Source organism: Rhipicephalus microplus, unplaced genomic scaffold (assembly GCF_043290135.1).
Source record: "Rhipicephalus microplus isolate Deutch F79 unplaced genomic scaffold, USDA_Rmic scaffold_12, whole genome shotgun sequence".
In the NCBI taxonomy this organism is placed as follows: Eukaryota; Metazoa; Arthropoda; class Arachnida; order Ixodida; family Ixodidae; genus Rhipicephalus; species Rhipicephalus microplus.
In genome coordinates, this window is record NW_027464585.1 from 21,238,663 (window position 1) to 21,265,551 (window position 26,889).

The 26,889-nt window shown below is 45.8% G+C and overlaps 1 protein-coding gene across 2 annotated transcripts in view; it reads right to left on the reverse strand.

Annotated features, from left to right (window-relative positions):
- The window catches only part of LOC119166687 (beta-hexosaminidase subunit alpha), a 592,332-nt gene that overhangs the window by 557,144 nt on the left and 8,299 nt on the right, over positions 1–26,889 (reverse strand). The window contains exon 1 of one of the 2 annotated variants that reach the window (XM_075882396.1): positions 11,438–11,498. The exons of the other annotated variant lie outside the window; for it this stretch is intronic. The gene's annotated coding sequence lies outside the window, so the exon portion shown is untranslated. Of the gene's footprint in view, positions 1–11,437; positions 11,499–26,889 lie in introns of those variants that run through there. 2 annotated transcript variants of the gene reach the window in all.

The following is a 26,889-nucleotide window of genomic DNA, read 5'->3' on the forward strand; positions in this document are numbered from 1 at the left end:
TTCTGAAATGAATTCGGTGACCGTCTTTGGCGGGTTTCTGATCAGCCCGGCGAAGAGTTCCTGCTTTACTCCTCGCATGAGCAGACGGACCTTCTTCTCCTCGGACATGTCGGAGTCAGCGTGGCGGAAAAGTTTAATCATATCTTCCATGACTAGCGCCACGTTTTCGTTTGGCATCTGCATGCAGGTTTCGAGAAGAGCTGCGGCCTTCTCTTTGCGCATCACACTTCCGAACGTAGTGTGGAACCTGGTGTGAGAGACGTCCCACATTGTAAGGTTTCGCTCTTGATTCTCGGACCATGTCCGAGCAGTATCGTCTAAGGCAAAATACACATGCCGGAGCTTGTCATCGTCTGTCCAGTCATTGAAGGTGGCGACGCGGTCGACCCTTTCGAACCAGCTTTCCGGGTCTTCCAGTGGTGCGGAAAGTTGGCGGCTCTTTGGGTTGCCGGAGCAGGAGTGGTGCAGGCTGTACGGGGGCGGTCATGGTTGCAGTAGTTGATGGCGGGATCCGAGTCTGCCTGGCTGCTTCAGGAAGGGGCTCGTACTCTTGTTGTAGTCCCCTCTGCCTTCGGCTTGTTTGCTGTTCAGGGTTAGCGTCCATGTCTTCTTTGCCGCTTGGGCTGGGGTCACGGCTTGAAAGTGGCGTCCGGAACATCAAAGAAGCAGCACCTCCACCAGATGTCACGGGGTCATGACGTGGCCGAAAACAGGAGACTTTGCGTTGGAATTTAACTGTTTATTTGGGCGAACCTGTGCCCGGTAAACGGAAAGTCCGATTACAGTAGCAGCCTTGGACCAAAACAAAGAGAAGTTTATTAACTTCAAACTCAAAAAAACTCTTTACATCATTTTATACATACGGTGCTCCATCAGACACCCCTCTTGTGCACTATGGGGCTTACAAACTCTATTATCCATAGAGTATATATATATATATATATATATATATATATATATTGTAACGACGAGAAATAAGAGACAACGCCTTTGCTGCAGGCCGGCTGTTCTTATTCTGCTTCGTCTTCCTCTGCTTCCGTAACCCTGCCTCCGCCCTTGCCTGAGCCCCACTATTTAATATCATTACACTCGGCCCCGACTGCGAGCCTCGTGGGCTACCGACAATGTCTCCGGTGGGCGGCATTGACTATTCCGGGGTGGCCGGGCTCGGCCAAGCTGATATTTCACATGGAAGTTTGTTGAAGGAGATTCCGGAGGACGACACTGGCTGTGACGTGATGGTCGGTGCAGGCGTCGTCCACGATGGGGCCAACGCTGTTGACTTGGACAAGATGCCGCTAGCAGGAGATACAGACTCCTGCAAAGTGGCCGCGTTGGTTTAATCTCGTCGGTTTGAGCATCCTGTCGCAGTCGTGTTACAAATGCTGGAAATAGTCCACGCTGCACCGTCACCTGCTGCACTGAGCGTCGACGCCTGCGTTGCTTGCGGTGTGGCAAGGGGCGTCGGGGTGTCTTTGTAGTCATCTGAGAGCCGAGTTCAGGTTGCAGCTTGAGAGGCAACGCGTGCTCTTGCAGCACTGCCTTTGTCGGACTCATGCTCAAGCTGCTTATTCCTATAGTTTCACGTGCAGTAGAGCCTTCATTGTCAGATGACCTGTCACTAACCGGAAGTATTACCTTCTCTGGTAGGTCTTTGCTGACAGTGACTTTGAAGGAAGCGGCGCTTAGCGTGTGGCAGACGTCCGCACACTCGGCCACAGACTGACGTGATATCAGGAGATGTCGCTTCGAAGCGAGGGTCAGCACTGTAGGGTTGTTCGTCCCAGGGTAGGTGGTTAAATTGGCTGTCGGGAAGCTGCAAAATACAGCTGAAGCCGCGAGGGTGGTCTCCTTCTGGGATCTATTCTCGGTAGCGGTCGCGTAAGACTGGGTGGTCGTGGAGAGGTGATGGTGACTCCGTCCAAAAGCAGCTATGAGCTTGTCACTCCAGTCCACCCAGGACGTCTGCCGCACGCCTTCGTATCGATGCCAAGCCGCGGCAGCATTCCGAAGGCGGTCTATGGCCATGCCCCACTTCTTTTGGTCCGTCCACGCTGCGTGATCTCCGACAGCGTTGACGGTTGCCACCCATTCCTTGGCATCGTCCTGGAAGCCGCGAAACTCCGGTAGCTCGAAGGAAATCGGCGATGGCGGGACTGCGGGCAAAACTCCGAAATGTGCCCACGCCAAGCAGTTCACTTGCTCTGATACCTCCGTGAGAGAACGTCCGAGATTGCGACGGTTCTCGGGCGAGCTTACCTCGAAGTTTTGTGAGGCGGCCGCAGCCAACATGGCATTGAGTGCGCACAATGTTGGCAAGATGGCAGGACGTAGCTGGGAGCTCGACGCTATGAGGGCGTTGGTCGTGACGCGGAGTTGCGCGATGGTATGCTGCAGCTCCGCTGCGCTGTCGTGCGATCCGCACGAAGAGCCAAGGCCCGCCTCTGCGGAGGATATAGTGACTGCGGTACTCGAGGTGGTACAATTGCTGACCAAGGACGCGTGGACGGCGTCCCTTGGAAATCCAGCTGTGGTAGGAATCGTGGACATGGGTTCCAGGGCGCTGGAAGCGTCAACGACGTTCCCAGGCAAGCGGAACCCATGTGATGAGTTGTGACCTGGTACTGTGGCGTAGATGAAGCGGTCTTGCGCCGCCGGGTAGGCCTCGACGCCGTACACGGTGGGTGCTAGAAGCGCCGACAGGTTGCCAGGTATGGAGGAGGCATGTACGCCATCCCTAGGTGAGAGAGGCCCGTGCGCATGGTTGCCGCGACGTGTCGCGTCCCAGGACAAGTTTCCCGGAACCACAACGGAGGCCTGGACGCCATCCGTCGGTACTGGGATCGATGCTGGCCGCGACGGACGCCTTGCGGGTTCCATCAGCGAAGAAGCGTGACGGCGTTCCTTATGGTGAACTGGTACCGGTAACGGGTGCTGGAGCCGCCGAGGAGGCCTTGACGCCGTCCCCGAACGGTGGTGTCAGTAAACAGCTGCCGAGGAGGGCTTGACGCCGTCCTCAAGCGACGCTTACCGCGGCTGCACGTCGGCGGGCGTTGTGGATGACGAAACCGAGACGTAAGCCGTTTTCTTCGTCGACTGCGCCATTGTAACGACGAGAAATAAGAGACAACGCCTTTGCTGCAGGCCGGCTGTTCTTATTCTGCTTCGTCTTCCTCTGCTTCCGTAACCCTGCCTCCGCCCTTGCCTGAGCCCCACTATTTAATATCATTACAATATATATATATATATATATATATATATATATATATATATATATATATATATATATATATATATATATTTATATATACACAATTTATGCTAATATACGCATACATTCGTAAAAAAATCCACAAATATATATTTACAATCATATATACTTATGTTTACAACAGATCGTGAACGTGGGTAGGCATATTTACAGTACTTCGACTCGCGCTATACATACACTTGTAACACAATGTTTTGGGGAGAAGGGGTTAGTAGGGGATTATGGGGGTATGGAGTTTTGCTCCTCTGACGAAAAAAGCTTTGTGTGGCAGCGGCGAAGGAACTGGTCCTCCCCGCCAGCTTCCAGTTGCTTGGCCAAGTACTGCACTATTTTCTGCCTGATCATGGCTAATGCTGGGTAGGCCGCTCTCACTGGGGTGTTTTTACCTCAGCAAGGCACCGGCGTTTCCAAATCATGAAGAGTGTGATGGCAACCACCAGCCTTGCGAAGCAGCCCCTATTCCTTTCGAGGGCCGGGGGAGGACGAATGCTGAAGCACCTCGCAACCAGGCGCCATACCGACTTGGCCGCCCCGCATTCTAACAACGCGTGGGAGATCGTTTCCTCAGCGCGGCAATTAGGACACTGGCTATTCGGCGTGATGCCGAAACGGTGCAGGCGATGTCTCGTGGGCAAAACTTGCCACTTGCGCTTTCACTCAAAGTCATGTATTTCGCGCGGTCGGTACTTATTGCTTTTTTTGTTTGCACAGTCCTAGACTTTTGATTTGTTCCTTTTCTTCTTCGGACAACTGATGTTCTGTTATCACTTCGATGATTCGGGCGGGTGGGTCCTTGTCAATGTCGCAGTTCGGGGCTTCTTTTTCTATGATCTTTGTCGTTGTTGCCGCCATCCTGTAAATGTGTGAGAGCACTTCCGCGCGCGGGCCAGTGTATTTGTGGTTTTCCAGATAGTGCGTGATGGTGCTTGTCCAGTAGTTGATTAGATTCTTCTCAACGTATTTCGCTGCGTAACAAAGCATGCGGGTAAACTTGAGGGCCAGTATCTGGCTGGTCATTTGTACGTGTGGGAGGCCGAGGCCACCTTTGTCCTCGGGTAGTTGAAGGAGGTGTCGCTTGACTGGTGCCGGTTCCCCTTCCTTTAGCAAATCGGTGATCACGGCGTTTAGTTGGCTCGCGGTTTTCCTAGGGATCACCGCTACCCTACTGGCGTAGAACGCAATCGCAAATAAATGGTGGTCCTTGCTGCCAGCGCTTTTTCACGTAACGTGAAGTTTAGGAGCCGAATGCGGTCGGCTGCCTGCTTTGCCCTCTCGAGGGCTCTCTGCCACGTGGCTGGTGCCACCCCTTCACTGGAGAAGTAGATTCCCAGTACTTTAACGATGGACACCACTTCGATGTTTCCTAGGGCTTCTCTGGGGAAAGTTTCTAATAGCATCGCCTTGCTCTTGTCCGCATTTATCGCCGCTCCGGATGCCTGCGCTCCGGATGCCTCAAGTGAACGTCGCACTGAAGGCTTGGAGGCTGCTTTCATCCCGAAAAAACAGGGAAATGTCGTCCACGTATGCCAGCACTTTCACCTGCGCCTGGCCCGTCAGTGGGAAGTCCCGTATGCCTTCATGCGCAATAACACTTGTGATCAGCGGCTCGCACGACATGACAAAAAAGGTCGGGCCCAATGGGCATCCTTGCCTTATGCCTCTGCTATACTTAAATGCTGGCGTCGTGACTCCGTTTATCACAACGGTGCAGGTTAGGTCCTCATACAAAGTTTTTGCCAGTTTTGTAAAACTTGACGGTAAGCCAAACTCCTGCATCACGTCGAAGAGGTAATGATGTCGTACCCTGTCAAAAGCTTTAGCTTGGTCTAGGGAAAGAAAAACACCATTGAAACCTCTTGTCGTCGCGTATTCGAACGAGTCACGGATCACTGTGAGGTTCGCAAAAAGCGACCTTCCTGGAATCCCGCACGTTTCGTACGGGCTAATGATGTCCGGTAACAGGAGCTTGAGCCTGTTGTTCAGTATAGTGGCTACCAGCTTGTAATCGGTGTTCAAAAGCGTAACTGGACGCCACGCCGTGGGCTCGTTTGGTTGTGCATCCTCTTTCTGCAGTAGTACAATTTTACCCACTCCGAAGGAGTCGGGTTTCTTAAAGGAACTGAAGATCGCATTCACCATCGCGAGCAAGGGTTCTTCGAGAACTTCGAGAAAAGTCACATAGAAGGCTGCAGTCAGACCATCAGCGCCTGGGGCAGAATTGGGGGTCATGTTTCTTATGGCTTCGCGAAGCTCTGCAAGGGAGACTTCAGCGCTAAGGGTTGCTGGCTCCTCCTCCTCCTTAATTCGCTGCAGATGTTTGCAAAGTTCTTTGACATGGTCGGGTCCCCAATTGGTGTCTATTATTTCGGTGTCTTGGAACTGTATGCTGAAGTACTCTCTGACGATGTTCTCAGTTTCAGCTGGGTCGTCGGTTACAGAACCGTCTAAGCGCTTTGCCTTCGTATTTCGCAAACAGCCATTTCCACGTATTTCCCTCACATCAACTCCGGTCACCGTGCCCAACAGTCCATGTTCATTTCTAGGTCGCCTCATGGTATCTCTGAGGAGTTGGTTGTACTGCTCCTCGAGCGAGGTCAGGTACTCTGTTGTACATGAGGTCAATGTGTCGGCTGCCTTGATGATCTGCATCTTGCGAGAAGTTCTTTCATCTTTTGTGTATGACGTCTTTTTCTGGCTTTGCCTTCTTTTTGTAACAAGGCCTTCCATTCTTCCTTAAGTTTTTCCGACAGAGAGGGGTAATATGTCCGGCATTTTCTACTGATGCACTGATGGCAGATTTCAAGTTTTCTACGCAAGTCTCATCTCTCAGCAGCTCAGAGTCTATTCTCCAGCTATTGGTTTCAGGGTGCGGGCCGGGGGATCCCTTTACCATCGTGACGAGCGGGGCATAATCCGTCTTCTCTTTCAGGTTGACCGGGAGCGCGAGTACTTCGCATCCTTCAACCAAACGGAGGAGGAGGTCCGGAAAGAACATCCGGTCTATTCTACTTCCTGCTGATCTAGAGGTACGGATTGCTACGAAGCGGTATTTATTTAGGTGTACCCATATGTCCGAGAGGTTTAGGTGCCGAAGGGTTTTCACCAACTCTTTTGCATTGTAGGTTGATCTTCCATGGCTTGGCCCCCTCATGTCCCGGTTAGAATCTACCACGCAATTAAAATCACCGACCAGTACGTGGGGAACGGGCTCTAGGAGGAGTTGGTGCATCTCTTGAAAAAACTTATTCGTATGTTTTCTTGTCACGGGGGCATAGACGTTCACAATGCGTATCTTTTTGCCTTCGATGAATACGTCAATCATTATGTACCGACCATTCGCCCCGAAAATACAATGGGATTCTGATCGAATTCTGCCTGATACGAATATTACTCCGACCCCGCATGCACTCGTGTTCGCCATAGAGAAAAAGGCGTCGGTCTGATGATCTCGGCGGAAATTAACCACATCCAGCGGCGTTCAGAAATTCGCCTCTTGAATAAAGAGGAGGTCTATGTTCTGGTTCCTAGCAAAACCTAGGATGGCTGCTTGTTTCGCCCTATCTCTAAACCCTCGGATATTTTACGTAGCCAATTTCAAAAAGGTCATCAAAAACCTTAAAAGGAAGAAAACCAAACGCGGGAAGTATCGAGGCTAGCAAGCAGCGTGGCCGTCATCCGCCGATTGGGCGCGATGCCAAGCGCTGGAGGGGAGAAGGAAAGAAGGGTGGGCGAATGCACCGAGCAAGATAGGCGACAGCCGCGCGCCGACAGAAAGGGGCGAGGAGGGTGCTGCACCAGAAGGAGAATGGAAGGCAAGCGGGACATAGTGCGGCCGGAGCGATCAAGAGGAAGCGAAAAGGGCCGTGAAGCCGACAAGGCAGGCGCGCCGCTTCAGTGACGTGCGTCTCGGGGCTTGAGGGGCGGTTCCCTTTTTCCTACACAGTCTTTCTCGAGCTTCTGAGCCTTCGCGTGTGGTGGAGCGTCGCTATCACTGCTTTGGCCTGCTGGCCCGGGTCTACGCTGCCGGGCCTCCTTGCTGGCTGCCCTCTCACCCAGATCCCGCTTATCGTCATCAGGGCGTATTCGTGAGCGCGAGCGAGCTCTCTGCTCTAGCCCAGTGGCCATCTGTCCAGTTTTCGCATCCGATTTCCGGCTTGGGCGTGCCGAATGGGAGGCAGGGGAGGAAGTCCGTGCAGCAAGGTCGCATTCGCTGTCGCCGGGTAGAAAGTAATACCCTTTACTTTTTATGGGGGCGTCATCACCGGCTGGGCCTTGGGTGCCGGCCTCCAAGTCCAGGCTGGTCACTGGGGCCAGGATGTTGACGGGTGTGTGGGATAAAAAGAGGAGGGCCTCTCCCTGCTCGTTAGACTTAGGGGTCGCTCAGCCACGGTCAGCGAATTCCTGCAGTCATCCCGGCTCGCCGAGGGTAGAGGCGGCTTAGGGGGGGGGGGGGGGGGGGACGATTGCGCCGAACCCGTCGCGATATCACTCGACTCTGTTTCGGTCGACCCGGTGGTGGTCTCGTCAGAACTCCGGGCCTTTCCCCCTCATTGGCGGACGAATCGCCCATGCCACTGCCTGAAGTCAGATCGGAGTCTAAGAAGTCGCGGTCACCGGAAGGGGATCCCCTCTCGGTTGTGCGTGATGTGGACCTGGACGTAAGGACCTGCATACGCGCCGAGTTAGTTGTTCGGGCACAGGCGGGGCCGCTTGACTGAGAGTGCGACGAAGCGGATTCAGATAGCGAGGGGAAGCCGGGGCAGCCGAAGCGTATAAGCGCTTGCGAAAGCCCTCGCGTGTTCCGTGGTGACCCTCGCAACGTTTACAGTCTGCCGAGCAGCCCCCAGCATCGTGGCCGAAGGTGCCGCACCGCTTACAGAGGGGGCGGTCGATTTCATAAGAGCAAACCGAATGCTGTGACCCTCCCCCTGTTATTTTTTTATACCCCAAGAAGAGCAAATATGTTATTCCAAATGGTGATCCTCCTTCATAAAAAATCTTTATCCACCTTTGTGCACCGTAAAATGTTAATAGATATCCCAAGTGTGTCAACACTGTTCAAAGCTAAAAAATTGCTGTTCTGGAAAATCTGTTATCCTTAACTGTGGGTGCGCTCCTCCTGTTTAGGCACAAAGGTTGTTTCGCAAATGTTCAGTAGGCAATACACAACTGCCCTACTGCAAACAGCGTGAAATGGTAAGGTGCAAATAAGCCCCGAAAATGAAGATGTGAACCCAAAAATTTTACACCTACTGTGCTGTTTACGAGCACATGCCCCCCCCCCCAAAGGGTATTCAATATAATACCAGCTAATCAGCACCTTCTTTATGGATATGCTTTATGGATATGGATTGAATGAAATACCAGCTAATCAGCACCTACTTTATGGATATGCTTTTCATTTTTCTTTTTAACGCGCAAAAGAATGAAAGTTTAAAGAATTTTGCTTGTGTGCTAATGCTTTATATAGTGTACGTTGATGACTACAGCGGCAAAGCATTGTTTATTAGAAATATAAAGAAATAGTAAAAAGTTTCATTTCAAATTAGAGGTGCGATAAACCGGAGCGGCACTTTTGTAAGTATTAAATCTAGAACAAGGAAGACATGAAACAAAAAAATGAAATGGAGCCACACTAGATTGGTGAAGGCTATTCTCATGGTCAAGACATGAGAATAGCCATGAAAGGCGCACAGAACGGGTGGAGGCCGCATTGCGTCAATAAAATGGAGACAAAATGGCATCCGAACAACAAGGATTCAGTTGAAATGAAGCGCTTGAGCCCAAAGAGTAGAATTTGCCTGTTTTGCACCTCACTTACTATAATTCTGCAGCGAAAATCACAACCAAATGACTCCTGCGAAACGCAACACCACGCAGCATCTACTCAAGACACAAATAAATGGCTGAAGTCATCCCAGTCTGCAGTATCAAACTTTGAAAAACAACACGTGCCAATATTGATGATGCACTGTATTCATTTTATATTTTTGCATGTGTTGAAAGCATTTCCGAATTCTCTTAGCTTGTCTACAACCTTTTTAATTCCTCTTGTTCCTTCATTCTATCTACTCAAACTCTAAATAAAACGCTTACAAATTAACCCCGACGTCGACATAGACCGTTTCTAGTATAATACGTTTTGCAGTAATGTAACAGAGCGTCCTTAGCCCCCAGCTGTGTCTCGCGATAGCCTCTTCTCAGCCACTCTGCACCTCATGAATTGCAAACAACTCAAGCAATGTTTATTTTAAAATCCGGCGACTGCTCCGGTTCAATTAGAGGGCCCCTAAACTACATCCTATAATATTTTTTCAAACGTTCGCAGTATACACGCACATCACATGCAAAATGCTGCATGATCAATGATTCTCCACGTGGCACCGCAACAAGCCGCCATTGCTCCACAAATTCCAAGAAACAATCCCCCCATGCCTTTCGCGCTGGGACGTGACATCAAGAAGTTGAATCTGACGTGCAGAATAAATATGCTGCAATTGGTCAAGCAAGCACCTATGACTTCCTGTTAGCCTGCAAGAAGCTGTCCACGCCACTCGTCGTTTGTCGAGAGGCCCGCATGCATGCACGTGCTTGCAAATCAGGTACTGTGGTCCGTAGGACAGGGTTCATACCGACACTATTCATATAAGTACCGGCTGGCACAGCAACAGCGATTCACCAACAAGCACACAGTTGACTGAGGGTGGAGTCGCGGCAACCGTAACAAGACAGTGTTTGAAGCAATATGTCATCGATGATGTATGCCGCGCAAGATTGGGAGAGGTGCTCAGCAAGAGGGCAAAGCGACTTCGGGAGAAACACCAACGGAGGGTGGTGAAAAAGAAGAATGAAAGTAGTGATTACTGTGCTCAGATAATCAAACGCATTTCGCTCCGCTATTACCGCACTGTTTCAAAAATTTTAACGGCTTTATGGTTGTTGTGCACTTGCGCACAATTTCTTCACCATAACTGAATTCCACCTCTGTGTGGTTAAATAATCCATCTGGTTTCTGGCTGCATGCAGTATAGCACATATGGCGTGCCAGCACTGTTCAGGAAATAAAATAAACCTTAGGTAATGGTTGTCAGATTGGTGGCCTCGAAATCAAGCGGCAAATGTATAGACCAGCAATGCTATTTCCACTGAAGCACACTGTCAAACGTGGGACTCTGATGCAGCACGGCATAATCTACTTTGATTTAATTAGGATGGTGCAGGAAACTTAGTTTGGCACATTTGTGCGTAGAAGCAGCATCACTCGATGAGGAATGGGGGCGTTTACATTATTCAAACCACACGAAGCTAACAGACAAGGCAAACATAAGAATTCAGATTAATTATTACTTCAAATTGCATATTTTGTTTCTGACTTGCCACGAGTGAATTTTCAAAACAAATTGAAAGATATTGTTGGGCTTGCAAAGCAAGAAAAAACGAAAAAGTCACTCAGACCTCCTTTTGTTGTCTGCCATGCTAACCCCGCTAGTAGCAACATAATCACCACCACAACTTTCTTTGCTGCGAAGTAACTGACCTTAATGTTGATGCTACTTTTATTTACTCGTATTGACGTCACGAAGCTTTTAAACGTCACTGCTCATTTTATCTACTGTGGCTAGCAAGTTACACAAGCCTTGTCTAGCGTACTAACCTCCCACACAGAGAACTGCCTCTAGTTGAAATGGGCCACGCTCCACAGAATGGCCACGCTGAACCCACGGCAGACTAAAGTAGTTGGCTTAGTTTCAGGTGCATCGTAAAGACGCGGTTATTCCAAATGGTGCGAAATATGCTACGAGTATGCACCATTTAGCTCACACTGCTGATCCACTGCACAAGTTTGACACCCAGGCTCATAAAATTAGCATTGGTGACAGGCAGACACTTTTCTAAAAGATACCCGAGATATAGGTAGACGACATAGGCTCCCGTCATGTTGCGGTAAGCTTACACATATTGAAAATTGAAGGTTACCAGTACTCTACTTTCTGCCGTCGAATCGAAAGAAAAAAAGATTAATCACTCTGGACGCACGTACGCGACTAGCCGCCACTGTTCGTCCAACTTACTCGCCGAATACTCGCACACTACGGCAAGCGGTTGATTAAGGTGCACGTGAAAGGTATGAACAATAAGGCAATCTTGCATAAAACAGTAACTTACACTCACAAATGTAATCTGGCTCGTCGCTGGCATTGCTGAGGCACCTGTAATTATCTTTTCCCTGCCCAGAATCCAAATGACAAAATCAGTGTTACCAGGTCTTAGTAAGGAAGCGTCGTCGAAATATGACAATTTCGCCCGAAATGTGGCCAGGGAAGTGTTTACTCACAACAAAACTAAATATGATTTCAAGCCTCTTTAACAAAAGTTATATCTAGCACTCAGAAAGGCAGCGATGGTGTAGTCAACCAGCAAATGTCAAAATCTACTGTCGCTCCGCTTGGCCAGCTGGTATCACGACCGAGGTTGTGGTTGGCGAGAAGACTGGGAAATAAGTTTTTTAATGAAGTAGCATGCAATCGATAGCTTTTATACAGCACCAGCTGTCTGTATAACCAACAAAGCAAGCGTACTACTTCTTACGACTGTGCTAAGCTTGCCTTGCGTGTTACACGGACACCTATCTTAGCGGAGAGAATAAGACTGCTGCAATCTGCGTATCGCAATTTCCGCCTCTCAGGCCGTGATTTCGCTAACGTCTTCGCTGAACGTTTGCGTGATTCTGCGCCAAACACAACCTGAGAGGTCTGATCACGATCAAGAGACACCGTTATACAAAGCATCAGCAAGAAAAATCAGGCGATCCTCGCAAAATCGCGAAAACCAGCGTAGGCTGATCCGATTGCAGCATATATTTTATTTCCTCATGCCGGAGTTCTGGATGGTATGCTCTGCAGTAGTCTTAAACTCGACATGCGTGAAAACCCACGGTTGTACGTGCGCGAATGACGCATAAATACCAAGCGAGAATGACGGCCGTAAAGTGGTGAAGAAGCGTATAATTTTCGTCCTAAACATATTAGGTGGTAGTATAAGGTGCTAGGCGTCGCCACAAGGTTGGGTTCAAACTATACAATTCAATACAATAATACCGGTTCAGCACACCGTGGGTTCGATGCTTCACCTAGAAATAAACCCTGACTACGCCCTTGAAAACGTGACCCAACATGGTCGGATGCGTGTGTACTTTTAATCTCAGATACGCCTCGCTCTGATTGCTACATACACCAGACCAGGTGAACACAATACGGAAGCACATAAAATACAATAACTAAGCGTATACACGTGCATGCTTTATTAGTAAGAAAGGCGCAAAGCCATAACGGTCCACCTATGCCTGTCCGCTATTGACTGAGTCTGAACAACATTACGAGTAAACACTCTGGAAAAGTACCTCATTATGCACCCAGCGAGCGTATAAGCAGAACATCACAAAACTAACGAGGAATATGGCAGAGTGGGCGCAAAACGAGCGCTAATTTTCAATATTGTTTGCAGCTTAACCGCTAAGGAAAGCTCAGCATCGGTGCGAAGCGATCGGTCAAATTATTACTTGTGTTTTAAGGCATAGCAATTGTACCTGCTATTTTCGTTGCAACAATATTCTAGCACACTACTTTATCAATGTTTCATATATTAAACCAAGGAGCCACCACAGCAGTATGGGATGCCTCTTTGAGACAGAGCTCTAGTCTCAGGGCTCTGATGACAGAGAAACAAAGAAGAAATCATTCTGCATATGGTAAGTCAACCATGAAATTGATGTGCTACATAAGTTATATTAGAAGCACCATCTTAATCGTGCTGCAGGTGAAAAGAATTTTCGAGGCAGCCTTACTAAATTACGCATATATTTAAAGATTTTGTCGAATTCACTCAGCTCAATGTTAATGTGTGTTGGTGTTACTGTGTTCTGCGAATGGTGCTGAAGTCTAAATCAGGATGGTGACAGCATAGCACCAACAGTCAACTTAGCCTAGCTCTTTCAACCCAGCACCTCACACTCGTGTATGATGTCAGATATATGATGCAGAACCTCCTAAATTGGCCTCATGTGGTTCAACTATCAAATCCTTTAGGAAGATGTGTAGATTTCAAATAACATACTGATAGTAACACCAATCATCGTATCTGATCTTCAACATATGCCATGCGGACTGAAAAATTTCAGACATACATTTCAGCATTTTCCCCAGCCTTGAATTCTATCACGCTGATTGATTGATTGATTGATTGATTGATTGATGTGTTGGGTTTAACGTCCCAAAACCACCATATGATTATGAGAGATTCCGCATTGGAGGGCTCCGGAAATTTCGACCACATGTGGTTCTTTAACGTGCACCCAAATCAGAGCACACGCGCCGACAACATTTCCGCCTCCATCGGAAATGCAGCCGCCGCAACCGGGATTTGAACCCGCAACCTGCGGGTCAGCAGCCGAGTACCTTAGCCACTAGACAATTCTATCATGCTTGCCTCGACAACCTACTCATCGCGAGTTCAACAGATCAACACAGGTCACATCTGAATTCTGTAATCCAACATCTGAACAAGGCAGATTTGTTAGCGTAAGCAGGAGTGCATTTGATGTTCAAAAGCTAGCCTGTCCTATCCGCGTGTTCCCCCAATCCAGTATTCAGCTCTACCCAGGCAGATTTATATGTGTTGAGAGCTTCCCATCTCCGAATACTAGATGCTGATAAGCCCTACACGCTCCTTTGTCTTATTTTTGTGAGCTATGTACTATACTAACATTTTGTACCATGGTGCCAGGCCATTATACGTATTCCCTCCACTCGTGTTATTCATACACAGAAATGCTACTATATTGAGCTCCCTTAGGCAAAGAACTCCCATATAAACTTTTGGGGATCACCAGATGCTTGCGTGACAGTATATGCTACTCCTCGAATATCAAACGAGAGTTCCACTATACATCATCGTACGACATCTTGATACAATTCGTGCTTAATCACCGACTCGTCAAAGGAGTACATATGGCAGCCAATCAGTTCCCTGACATGTCCTGAAAACTTATGCCCACTATCTGAGCAGCATCACAGCATTTTTTTCTGGAGACTGAAGTCTATATATTCTCGAAAATGTCACTGTATCATGTAGTTGGCCCTGTAAACATATCCAGCAATGTGACAATGCGACTTAATCTTGAAGTGCCACAAAGCATTCTACTCAGGTGGTACGTACGCCCACCTGATGCTATACTACACCTCATGTTATTTGCCTGGGAAAGCCTTTGGATTTCCCGAGTACGTTGGCGTATGTGAAAGGCTCTCTAATTAAGATATACCTCATTGTTTTTACAAGTGGGATAAATGGTAAGTGCTTATGTCATTACATTATTACATGGAATAAATTACGTGATTTTTTTGTCATAGAATACGTGAGCTCACCTCTTATCAGTACATGTTACACTCCCTCAGTTACAATTGTTGCAATAAAAATTACCAGGCAATGAAAAGTTACCAGGCAATAAAAATTGAAATTACATTCTCGTTTGCTATTTCTGGCACTCGAGAACTAGCACATTTGCTTACCCATGCAAAACTCAGATTTACTGAATCATATGATAACATTACAGCTGTTATTCAATAATTTTTGTAGCCATCATAACTCAAGTGTCACAAATTAAATGGGGCCTTTTTGCACATAAATAAATGCTTCGGATATAACAAATGCACAAAACACAGAAAAAATATTTTCACTTTGCCTGTAGAATTGATGCTGGTAAAGGCTTTATTAGCTAGATTGACTTGACAACCAGTTAACATACACTTTTAATTGTGGCATTGTGGGGAATGTTTATTGATGTTATGTAAGTGGGATGTTTTGCTGTTTCCGGCCATTTGTGCACTGAGAATGACTTATGCATAGGAAATGAATCATCTGTCTTGTTTTCTTAAAACTTCAGTAAAAGTTGCTTGAGAGAAAGGTTTTTTAAGGTTCGCAACATGACACCAATGAGGGATGGTTAGCCCATATCAATTCATTATGCATGCATGTAGAAGAGTCTAGTTCACTGCTACCATATTTGCCTTCCAAAGCGCTGTCACACAGCTATTGGCAGAAGCTTCTTTATGATATAACATAGATGAGATGTGTAGTCACTAGCAAGAAGGTGGGGTTCGTGTCGATCAGAGTAAAAGAACATGGTCACTGAGTAGACCTACAGTCAGTCCTAAAGCAAGTTTTACAGTAATGCAACCAATGTCTGCCTTGAATGTCATGCATATACGTTTCATTTTTTTCATTGCTCATTGGGAAGTAGGGCTTGGTGGAATACTGTCGGTCCATATTGACTTTTTTGTCTGTTGGGACCAAGGATAACATGATTGATGCAGCCAGCAGCTACAAAAGCAGGAGCAAGAGTGCGTGACCTAGAAATGTCTGAAGTAAAAGTATATTCCACCCAACGCTGAACATGCAATCAACACAAGCCTACAAGTTTGTCTTTTGCAACGCAGCAGTACAGTCAATGGCATGATAAGATCCCCAGAAACATCACTGAATCAAGTGGTTGACCTGCAAACATATCCAGCAAGGTCACACTGTGATTGAATATTGATATGACGCAAGGCATTTGACACAGGTGGTATATAAACCCACGTGATGACATACACCTTACGTTATCTGCCTGGGGAAGCCTTTGGATTTCCCGCGTATTTGAGCATGAAAGACAGTCTATTAATATGCCTAATTGTGCTGGCAAGTAGGCATAAATGGTCAGTTTTTGGGTCACAGCATGTGTTGAAGCTAATATGTCTTTTGTTACTGGCAAACGACCCTGCTCCACTGAAAGTGTTGCAGCGTCGAAGCCTATATTTCTTGCAGATGGCAGAATTTGTTGTCATGTCAATCAGTCGCCACTTTTTAAGGTGTATATTTCTCTGGGACAGGTGAATATGTTCTTTGGGCTACGTGACAGGGAATCAATGACAATGTTGACAGCTCCTATGATATGTTTCCGATAAGTTTGACATCTGCTGCAGTTCTTGGGAATACGGATGCAACAATTGTAACTCAGGGAGTGTAACATGTACCGATAAGAGGTGTACTCACGTATTCTATGGCAAAGAAATCACGTAATTCCTTCCATGTAATAATGTAATGACATAAGCACTTACCATATATGCCCACTTGTAAGAACAATTAGGTATATCACAATTAGAGAGCCTTTCACATACGCCCAAGTACTCCGGAAATCCAAGGACTTTATCAGGCAAATAACATGAGGTGTAGTATAGCATCAGGTGGGCGTACGTACCATCTGAGTAGAATGCTTTGTGGCACTTCAAGATTCAGTCGCCTTGTCCTATTGCTGGATATGTTTACAGGGCCAACTACATAATACAGTGACAATTTTGAGAATATATAGGCTTCAGTCTCCACAAAACAAATGCTGTGATGCTGCTCAGATAGTGGGCATACGTTTTCAGGACATGTCAGGGAACTGATTGGCTGCCATATCTACTCCTTTGACGAGTCGGTGATTAAGCACGAATTGCATTCAAGATGTCGTACGATGATGTATAGTGGAACTCTCGTTTGATATTCGAGGAGTAGCATATACTGTCACGCAAGCATCTGGTGATCCCCAAAAGTTTGTATGGGAGTTCTTTGCCTAAGGGAGCTCAATATAGTAGCATTTCTGTGTATCAATAACACGAGTGGAGGGAATATGTATAATGGCCTGGCACCATGGTACAAAATGTTAGTATAGTACGTAGCTCACAAAAGTAAGACAAAAGAGCGTGTAGGGCTTATCAGCATCTAGTATTCGGAGATGGAAAGCTCTCAACACCTATAAATCTGCCTAGGTAGAGCTGAATACTGGATGGGGGCAACACGAGGATAGGACAGGCTAGCTTTTGAACATCAAATGCACTCCTGCTTACGCTAACAAATCTGCCTTGTTCAGATGTTGGATTACAGAATTCAGATGTGACCTGTGTTGATCTGTTGAACTCGCGATGAGTAGGTTGTCGAGGCAAGCATGATAGAATTGTCTAGTGGCTAAGGTACTCGGCTGCTGACCCGCAGGTTGCGGGTTCAAATCCCGGTTGCGGCGGCTGCATTTCCGATGGAGGCGGAAATGTTGTCGGCACGTGTGCTCTGATTTGGGTGCACGTTAAAGAACCACATGTGGTCGAAATTTCCGGAGCCCTCCAATGCGGAATCTCTCATAATCATATGGTGGTTTTGGGACGTTAAACCCCACACATCAATCAATCAATCAATCAATCAATCAATCAGCGTGATAGAATTCAAGGCTGGGGAAAATGCTGAAATGTATGTGAAATTTTTCAGTCCGCATGGCATATGTTGAAGATCAGATACGATGATTGGTGTTACTATCAGTATGTTATTTGAAATCTACACATCTTCCTAAAGGATTTGATAGTTGAACCACATGAGGCCAATTTAGGAGGTTCTGCATCATATATCTGACATCATACACGAGTGTGAGGTGCTGGGTTGAAAGAGCTAGGCTAAGTTGACTGTTGGTGCTATGCTGTCACCATCCTGATTTAGACTTCAGCACCATTCGCAGAACACAGTAACACCAACACACATTAACATTGAGCTGAGTGAATTCGACAAAATCTTTAAATATATGCGTAATTTAGTAAGGCTGCCTCGAAAATTCTTTTCACCTGCAGCACGATTAAGATGGTGCTTCTAATATAACTTATGTAGCACATCAATTTCATGGTTGACTTACCATATGCAGAATGATTTCTTCTTTGTTTCTCTGTCATCAGAGCCCCGAGACTAGAGCTCTCTCTCAAAGAACCATTCCATACTGCTTTGGTGGCTCCGTGGTTTAATATATAAAACATTGATAAAGTAGCCTGCTATATTATCGTTGCAACGAAAGGAAGCAGGTACAATTGCTATGCCTTAAAACACAAATAATAATTGGACCAATCACTTCGCACCGATGCAGAGCTTTCCTTAGCGGTTAAGCTGTAAAAACTGTTGAAAATTAGCGCTCGTGTTGTGCACACTCTGCCATTTTCCTCATTAGTTTTGCGAAGTATTGCTTATACGCTCGCTGGGTGCATAATCAGGTACTTTACCAGAGTGTGTACTTGTAATGTTGTTCAGACTCATTCAATAGCGGACAGGTATAGGTGGACTGTTATGGCTTTTCACATTTCTTACTAAAAAAGCATGCACGTGTATACGCTTAGTTATTGTATTTTACGTGCTGCCGTATTGCGTTCACGTGGTCTGGTGTATGTCGCAATCAGAGCGAGGCGTATCTAAGATTTAAACACACACACATCTGACCATGTTGGGTCACGTTTTAGAGGGCGTAGACAGTGTTTACTTCTGGGTGAAGCATCGAACCCACGGTGTGGCTGAACCGGTATTATTGTATCGATTTGTATAGTTTGAACCCAACCTTATGGCAACGCCTAGCACGTTATACTATCACTTAATTTATTTAGGACGAAAATTGTGCGCTTTTTCACCTCTTTACGGCCGTCATTCTCGCTTGGTATTTATGCGTCATTCGCGCACGTACAGCCGTGGCTTTTCACGCATGTCGAGTTCAAGACTACTGCAGAGCATACCATCCAGAACTCCGGCATGATGAAATAAAATATATGCTGCAATCGGATCAGGTGACGCTGGTTTTCGTGATTTTACGAGGATCACCTGATTTTTCTTGCTGATGCTTTGTAACGGTGTCTTTTGATCGTGATCAGACCTCTCAGGTGGTGTTTGGCATAGAATCACGCAAACTTTCAGCGAAGACGTTAGCTAAATCACGGCCTGAGAGGCGGAAATTGCGATACGCAGATTGCAGCAGTCTTATTCTCTCCGCTAACATAGGTGTCCGTGTAACACGCAAGGCAAGCTTAGCACAGTCGTAAGAAGTAGTACGCTTGCTTTGTTGGTTATACAGACAGCTGGTGCTGTATAAAAGCTATCAATTTCATGCTACTTCATTAAAAAAATTATTTCACAGTCTTTTGCGCCAACCACAACCTCGGTCGTGATACCAGCTCACCAAGCGGAGCGACAGTTTATTCTGACATTTGCTGGTTCACTACACCATCGCTGCTTTCCTGAGCGCTAAATATAACTTTTGTTAAGGAGGCTTGAAAGTATATTTAGTTTTGTTTTTAATAAATACTTCCCTGGCCACAATTCGGGCGATTTTGTCATATTTAGTCGACGCTTCCTTACTAAGACCTGGCAACACTGATTTTGTCATCCGGGTTCTGGGCAGGGAAAAGATAAATTCAGCTGCCTCAGCAATGCCAGCGACGACCCAAATTACATTTGTGAGTATAAGTTACTGTTCTTTTGTACAATTGCCTTATTGTTCATACCTTTCACGTGCACCTTAATCAACCGCTTGCCGTAGTGTGCGAGTATTCGGTGAGTAAGTTAGACGAACAGTTGCGGCTAGTCACGCACGTGCGACCAGAGTGATCGATCTTTTTTCTTTCGATTCGAGGGCAGAAAGTAAAGTACAGGTAACCTTTATTTGCAATATGTGTAAGCTTACCACAACACGACGGGAGTCTATGTCGTCTACCTATGTCTCGGGTATCTTTTAGAAAAGTGCCTGCCTGTCACCAATTCAAATTATGAGCCTGGGTGTCAAATTTGTGCAGTGAATCGGCAGTGTGAGCTAAATAGTGCATACTCGTAGCATATGTCGCACCATTTGGAATAACCGCGCCTTTATGATGCACCTGAAACAAAGCCGACTACTTTAGTCTGCCATGGGTTCAGCGTGGCCATTGTGTGGAGCGTGGCCCATTTAATCTAGAGGCAGTTCTCTGTGTGGGAGGTTAGTACGCTAAACAAGGCTTGTGTAACTTGCTAGCCACATTAGGTAAAATGATCAGTGACGTGTAAAAGCTTCGTGACGTCAATACGAGCAAATAAAAGTAGCATCAACATTTATGTCAGTTACTTCGCTGCAAAGAGAGTTGTGGTGGTGATTATGTTGCTACTTGCGGGGTTAGCTTGGCAGACAACAAAAGGAGGTCTGAGTTACTTTTTCGTTTTTTCTTGCTTTGCAAGCCCAACAATATATTTCAATTTGTTTTGAAAATTCACTCGTGGCGAGTCAGAAACCAAATATAAAATTTCAAGTAATAATAATCTGAAGACCTATGTTTGCCTTGTCTGTTAGCTTCGTGTGGTTTGAATAATGTAAACGCCCCCCATTCCTCATCGAGTGATGCTGCTTCTACGCACAAATGTGCCAAACTAAGTTTCCTTCACCATCCTAATAAAATCAAAGTAGATTATACCATGCTGCATCAGAGTCCCACGTTTGACAGTGTGTATCAGTGGAAATAGCATTGCTGGTCTATACATTTGCCGCTTGATTTCGAAGCCACCAATCTGACAGCCATACACTAAGGTTTATTTTAATACCTGAACAGTGCTGGCACGTCATATGTGCTATACTGCATGCAGCCAGAAACCAGATGGAATATTTAACCACACAGAGGTGGGAATTCAGTTATGGTGAAGAAGTTGTGCGCAAGTTCACAACAACCATAAAGCCGTTAAAATTTTTGAAACAGTGCTGTAATAGCGGGGCTAATTGCGTTTGATTATCTGATCACAGTAATCACTACTTTCATTCTTCTTTTTCACCACCCTTCGTTGGTGTTTCTCCCGAAGTCGCTTTGCCCTCTTGCTGAGCACCTCTCCCAATCTTGCGCGGCATACATCATCGATGACACATTGCTTCAAACACTGTCTTGTTATGGTTGCCGCGACTCCACCCTCAGTCAACTGTGTGCTTGTTGGTGAATCGCTGTTGCTGTGCCAGCCGGTGCTTATATGAATAGTGTCGCTTTGAACCCTGTCCTACGGACCACAGTACCTGATTTGCAACACGTGCATGCATGCGGGCATCTCGACAAACGACGAGTGGCGTGGACAGGTTCTTCCAGGCTAACAGGATGTCATAGGTGCTCGCTTGACCAATTGCAGCATATTTATTCTGCACGTCAGATTCAACTTCTTGATGTGACGTGCCAGCCCGAAAAGCATGGGGGGATTGTTTCTTGGAATTTGTGGAGCAATGGCGGCTTGTTGCGGTGCCACGTGGAGAATCATTGATCATGCAGCATTTTGCATGTGATGCGCGTGTTTCCTTCGAACGTTCGAAAAAATATTATAGGAGGTAGTTTAGGGGCCCTCTAAACGAACCGGAGCAGTCGCCGTATTTTAAAATAAAGATTGCTTCAGTTGTTTGCTATTCATGAGGTGCAGGGTGGCTGAGAAGAGGCTATCGCGAGACACAGCTGGGGGCTAAGGGCACTCTGTTACTTTACTGCAAAGTGTATAATACTAGAAACGGCCTATTTCGACGTCGGGGTTAATTTGTAAGCGCTTTATTTAGAGTTTGAGTAGATTGAATGAAGGAACAAGAGGAATTAAAAAGCTTGTAGACAAGCTAAGAGATTTCGGAAATGCTTTCAACACATGTAAAATTATAAAATGAATACAGTACATCATTAATATTTGCACGTGTTGTTTTTCAAAGTTTGAGATTGCAGATTGGGATGAGTTCCGCCATTTATTTGTGTCTTGAGTAGATGCTAGGTGGATTTGCATTTCGAACGAGTCATTTGGTTGTGATTTTCGCAGTAGAATTATGGTAAGTGAGGTGCAAAACAGGCAAATTCTATTCTTTGGGCTCAAGCGCTTCATTTCAATTGAGTCCCTCTTGTTGGGATGCCATTTTGTCTCCTTTTTATTGACGCAATGCGGCCTCCACCCGTTCTGTGCGCCTTTCATGGCTTTTTTCATGTCTTGACCATGAGAATAGCCTTAACCAATCTAGTGTGGCTCCATTTTATTCTTTTGTTTCATGTCTTCCTTATTCTAGATAGAATACTTACAAAATAGCCCCTCGGATTTATCGCACCTCTAATTTGAAATGAAACTTTTTACTATTTCTTTATATTTCTAATAAATAATGCTTTGCTGCTGTAGTCTTCAACGTACAATATATAAAGCATTAACACACAAGTAAAACTTTTTAAACTTTTAGTCTTCTGTGCGTTAAAAAGAAAAATGAAAAGCAGCAAGTAGGTGCTGATTAGCTGGTATTTCATTCAATACATATCCATAAAGCATATCCATAAAGTAGGTGCTGATTAGCTGGTATTTCATTGAATACCTTTGGGGGGGGGGGGGGGCATGTGCTCGTAAACAGCACAGTAGGTGTAAAATTTTTTGGGTTCACGTCATCACTTTCGGGGCTTATTTGAACCTTACCATTTCATGCTGTTTGCAGCAGGGCAGTTGTGTGTATGGCCTACTGAACATTTGCGAAACCACCTTTGTGCCTAAGCAGTGGGAGCGCACCCGCAGTTAAGGATAACAGATTTTCCAGAACAGCAATTTTTCAGTTTTGAAGAGTGTTGTTACACTTGAGATATCTATTAACAATTTACGGTACACAAAGGTGGATAAAGATTTTTTATGAAGGAGGATCACCATTTGGAATAACATATTTGCTCTTCTTGGGGTGTAAAAAAAATAACAGGGGGAGGGTCACAGCATTCGGTTTGCCCTTATGAAATCGGTCACCCCCTCTGAAAGAGCACATGAAATGCTTGAAAAGTACCCACAGTGAAGCGACACGTGTGCAAACCACACCACCAACTGTTACATTATAAAACTCCACCATAAAAATGTAACAATAAGCAACATATTCGAGCACAACCAGTCCATTAAATCGAAATCGAGGACATGCAGAAACTACGTGACTAATATGTAATTGTTATCGCAATGTAATTGAGAAATTAATGCTGTAAACAGCAGCAGAGGCAAGCATGAGTAGCCGTGATGCAGCGTTAAAGCTCGTGCACAAGGCCGGTTTGTCTGTGCCTGCATTCACACGGTGCAAAACTGTTTCATTCCGGCATAGCATAAAATAACGTGCTGTGATGAGTGCCAATGTGGTCCCACATTTGGATAGAACGAAGAACATAAACAGGCATTTATATGTAAGCAGCAAAATAAGCAACAGATCTGGCCCTTCGTGTCAGCCACGAGGAAGTCTAATAACATAGAGGTTGATTTCCTGAAAATATTTTTGTAGCATCCCAGTTCCCTCAGTCTGAACAACATGGCACACAAAAATTTGATAGCACTGCCGCCCCATCTGCCACCACAAGTTAATATGAACATTTCGGGCCTGCACAGGTGGAGCACGCCCAGCCTTCAACATTACAGAAATGCGCTCGGTGTCAGCTAGATCGCAGCAGATCCTACACAAGGTCTGTACAACGTTGTCGGGTGTTTTAAAAACACATCAGTTTTCCAATTATTCCTTTTTTTGAAGCCTAGCAGGTGTTGTCGTCCTGCCATGATAGCAAGAAATTCTTTTTTTCTCGTGCTGTTGATCTGTGGTTTGCATTATTTTTGCATCATTTTTATTTTTGCACTATTTCTGCATCATTTTTGAGGCAGCAGCTTTGTTAAGTGGTTCTTGGTTCCTATTCTGATTGCTTCCTACTTGCTCTGCAGCTATCTGGATACAGCTATCTTCAGGGCACGTGTGCGGCTCATCAAATGTCAAGTCCATTGGCCTGTGAATCGCCTACATCCACGACGTCATCATCCGAAAGAGGGCGCCTACTACCGTGACATCACAAGGATAAATGACGCTTCCCGTGGAAGTGCATCATTTTTGAGGCAGCCGCTGTGGCAAGTGGTTCTTGGATCCCATTCTGATTGCTTCGTACTTGCTCTGCAGGTTGGTGTCCTTGTTTTCTGCTCACGTTAGTGTGTTCTCTTTTACCGCAGCTGCTGCCTCCCAGTGCGTGTTTATCTCAGTTTGTGTGTTTGCTATCGTTTGTGTATTTGCGGTCATGCCATCCAACGCAGAATTGGCCAAAAAAATTGAAGCACTTGAGTCTTTAGTTCGCTCTAGTCTTGATACCCTTGCAAATGAACTAACAGCTAAAATTAAAGAAAAGCTAGCACAGGAAGGTCTCGGGGAGCATGCGTCCCTCAGTGATAGTGTTCAGTTTCTGTGTGACAGTTTCGACTCTGTCAAAACAAAGCAGGATGAATTGAAACTGATTAACAAGGAACTAGTTGCGCAAAACAAGGCACTGACTAGAATGGTTGCGGAGTTGGAGCAATACTCGAGGCTCAATAATGTTGAAATTAAGGGCGTTCCGGTCACTCAGGGTGAGGACTGTGCGGCCATTGTGATGCAGATTGGCGAAGCTATTCAGTGTCCTGTCACGCCCAGCGACTTTGACACAGTTAATCGCGTTTCAACGAAATCAGATGAAAAGAACATTGTTGCACGGTTCTGCTGCCGCGAAAAGAAAGACGACTTAGTTCGTAAAGCGCGTCAGACCCGCCCGAACACTTCTGATGTTAGCTTCTCCGGTGGCTCAAGTAAGGCAATCTATGCCAATGATCACCTGTCTCCAGAGAACAAAAGATTGTTTACTAAGGCCCTAAACCTGAAAAAAGCACACAAATGGCAATTTCTGTGGACAGACAATTGCCAGATCAAGGTGCGGAAGTCTGGTGATTGCAGAGTATATCGCATTATCAAAGACAGTGATCTTAGCATCTTTTCATAGCCACTGAGTCCTACGCCCATTTTCGTGCTGAACACTCGTTCACTTTCATCTTATCATCATAGCTTTGCTATCCCCTGACGAGGCTAAACATATGCTAAGTGATAGTAATCGCTCCTTGGTTCACTTCAACGCGCGTAGCCTCTGCAAAAATTCGGATAATATTTATAACTTTATAGATTCACTCGCGCATTCTTTCTCCATCATTTGCATCTCTGAAACATGGCTCTGCACTTATGACGTCAATCTGTTGGGCCCGTCACCGTACGAAGCTGAGTACTGTCACCGTTGTTCAGACGGCTATGGCGGCTCAGCAATATTTATCGCCTCAGATCTGTCCTACACCCGCCGACAAGATCGTTCCTTAGGCATTTCGCATTGCGAATCCGTGTGGATTGAATTAGATCATTCTTTTTTAAAAGATAGTAACAACGTTATTCTGGGGTGTATTTACCGTTCCCCTTCTTCGAATATGAGGAATTTTATTTCTCGCCTGGATACAATTCTGCATAAGTTATCGTCTGAAGGCAAGCGCATTGTGCTAGTTGGAGACATCAACATCAACTTTCTTAACACAGGCAATCATGCATGCAGAGAATATAATGACTGCTTCAGTGGATACGGTTTCGAGTATCTCATTTCATCTCCATCATCATCATCACCGGTGTGATCCATCATCATCCGGTGTGATGGACCTAAGATACGAAGTTTCAGAAAATATCCATCAAGCCATTGTTGGAAAAATACAATGCATTTTAAAAACTTGAGCACCACGAAATTAAAAAAAAAACTTCAACCATAATTTTCTCCACTGATATTTAACTTGTGGCATGAGAGGTGTCGTATGCAGCGTGTCAGTCTAAACTGACACATTGGTTCTCTTTAGTGTACCATTAAGAAAATATTGCCAACTGATGATGCAACACCAGTCACTGCAAACACTGTTTTCAAGCAATATGTCATTTTATGCAAAGTAAACACCAAAGGTTCACTGACATTTTAGTCCTATCACTTTGTTGAACTTGGCCTTGTCGTTGACCTCGTGTTGTAGTGCCTGAACAGCAGTCATGAGTTCTTTTTGGGGTATGGCGTAGCATTATTATGATTCGTTTCTATTGCCCAATTCAAGGGCTATTGTGATATTTCTGCGGCAGAATGATCCGAAGATATGCAGTGAATTTAGCTTAGATGTCGAAGACTTGTACTACTGTGAATTTGGGTCGCTTTGTGACAGATTTGTTATGTTTTTTTTTTCTTCTTGGAAAATCGTCAATATAAAAGTAAATGAATAATGGCAGAACGCTTATAAAACCTTCCCTCGCACTACGGAGTGTTCTATTGATCCACATTTTTAATACAAATGGCTCTATTGAGGTGGGGAGGTGAGGTGGGGCAAATGAATCTTCATCCTGTGGGGTAGCTTTGTTACAATGTTGTTTTTGGCTGAATATGATTGGGAAAAAAAGGCTAGCACAAAGTTGCACAATCCAAAGTTCATTTGAGTTATCTACAACTGGTTTCTGTTCTAGCAACCTCACAGTTGTATGAAAATTTGTTTATACTAGTACCTCCTCAATCAAGATGTTTTACCTCAGATACCTTGTTTGCCTAGTAGATTCAATTGAGTACAAAATTGCGCCTTCACAGTCCTGCCATCTCCAGTTTTTTTAGGGTCCTCCCCATAGTGCTGATGATGTGCCTGTCAGGTTTGACTTCTATCGCTCATCCCAGGTAAGGGGGTCGTTTAATGTTTTCTATGTTGAAGTTATCCTTCTCCAAGGTTTTTTTCCAGAATCCGCACCATCGAATCGTAAACGTTGCTAGTATATGGAACGAGCGTTGGAGTTTCCACGGCCACCCTGGTAGTTAGAGCACGCAAATCTCAGCTGCTCCCGCAGACGAGAGTGGCGGCTGATAGAGATGGTGCTTGCGCGCATCGCCGTAACAAAACCCAAGGAGTAGATACTTGGGCTGGTTGGTATTGCATTTTTT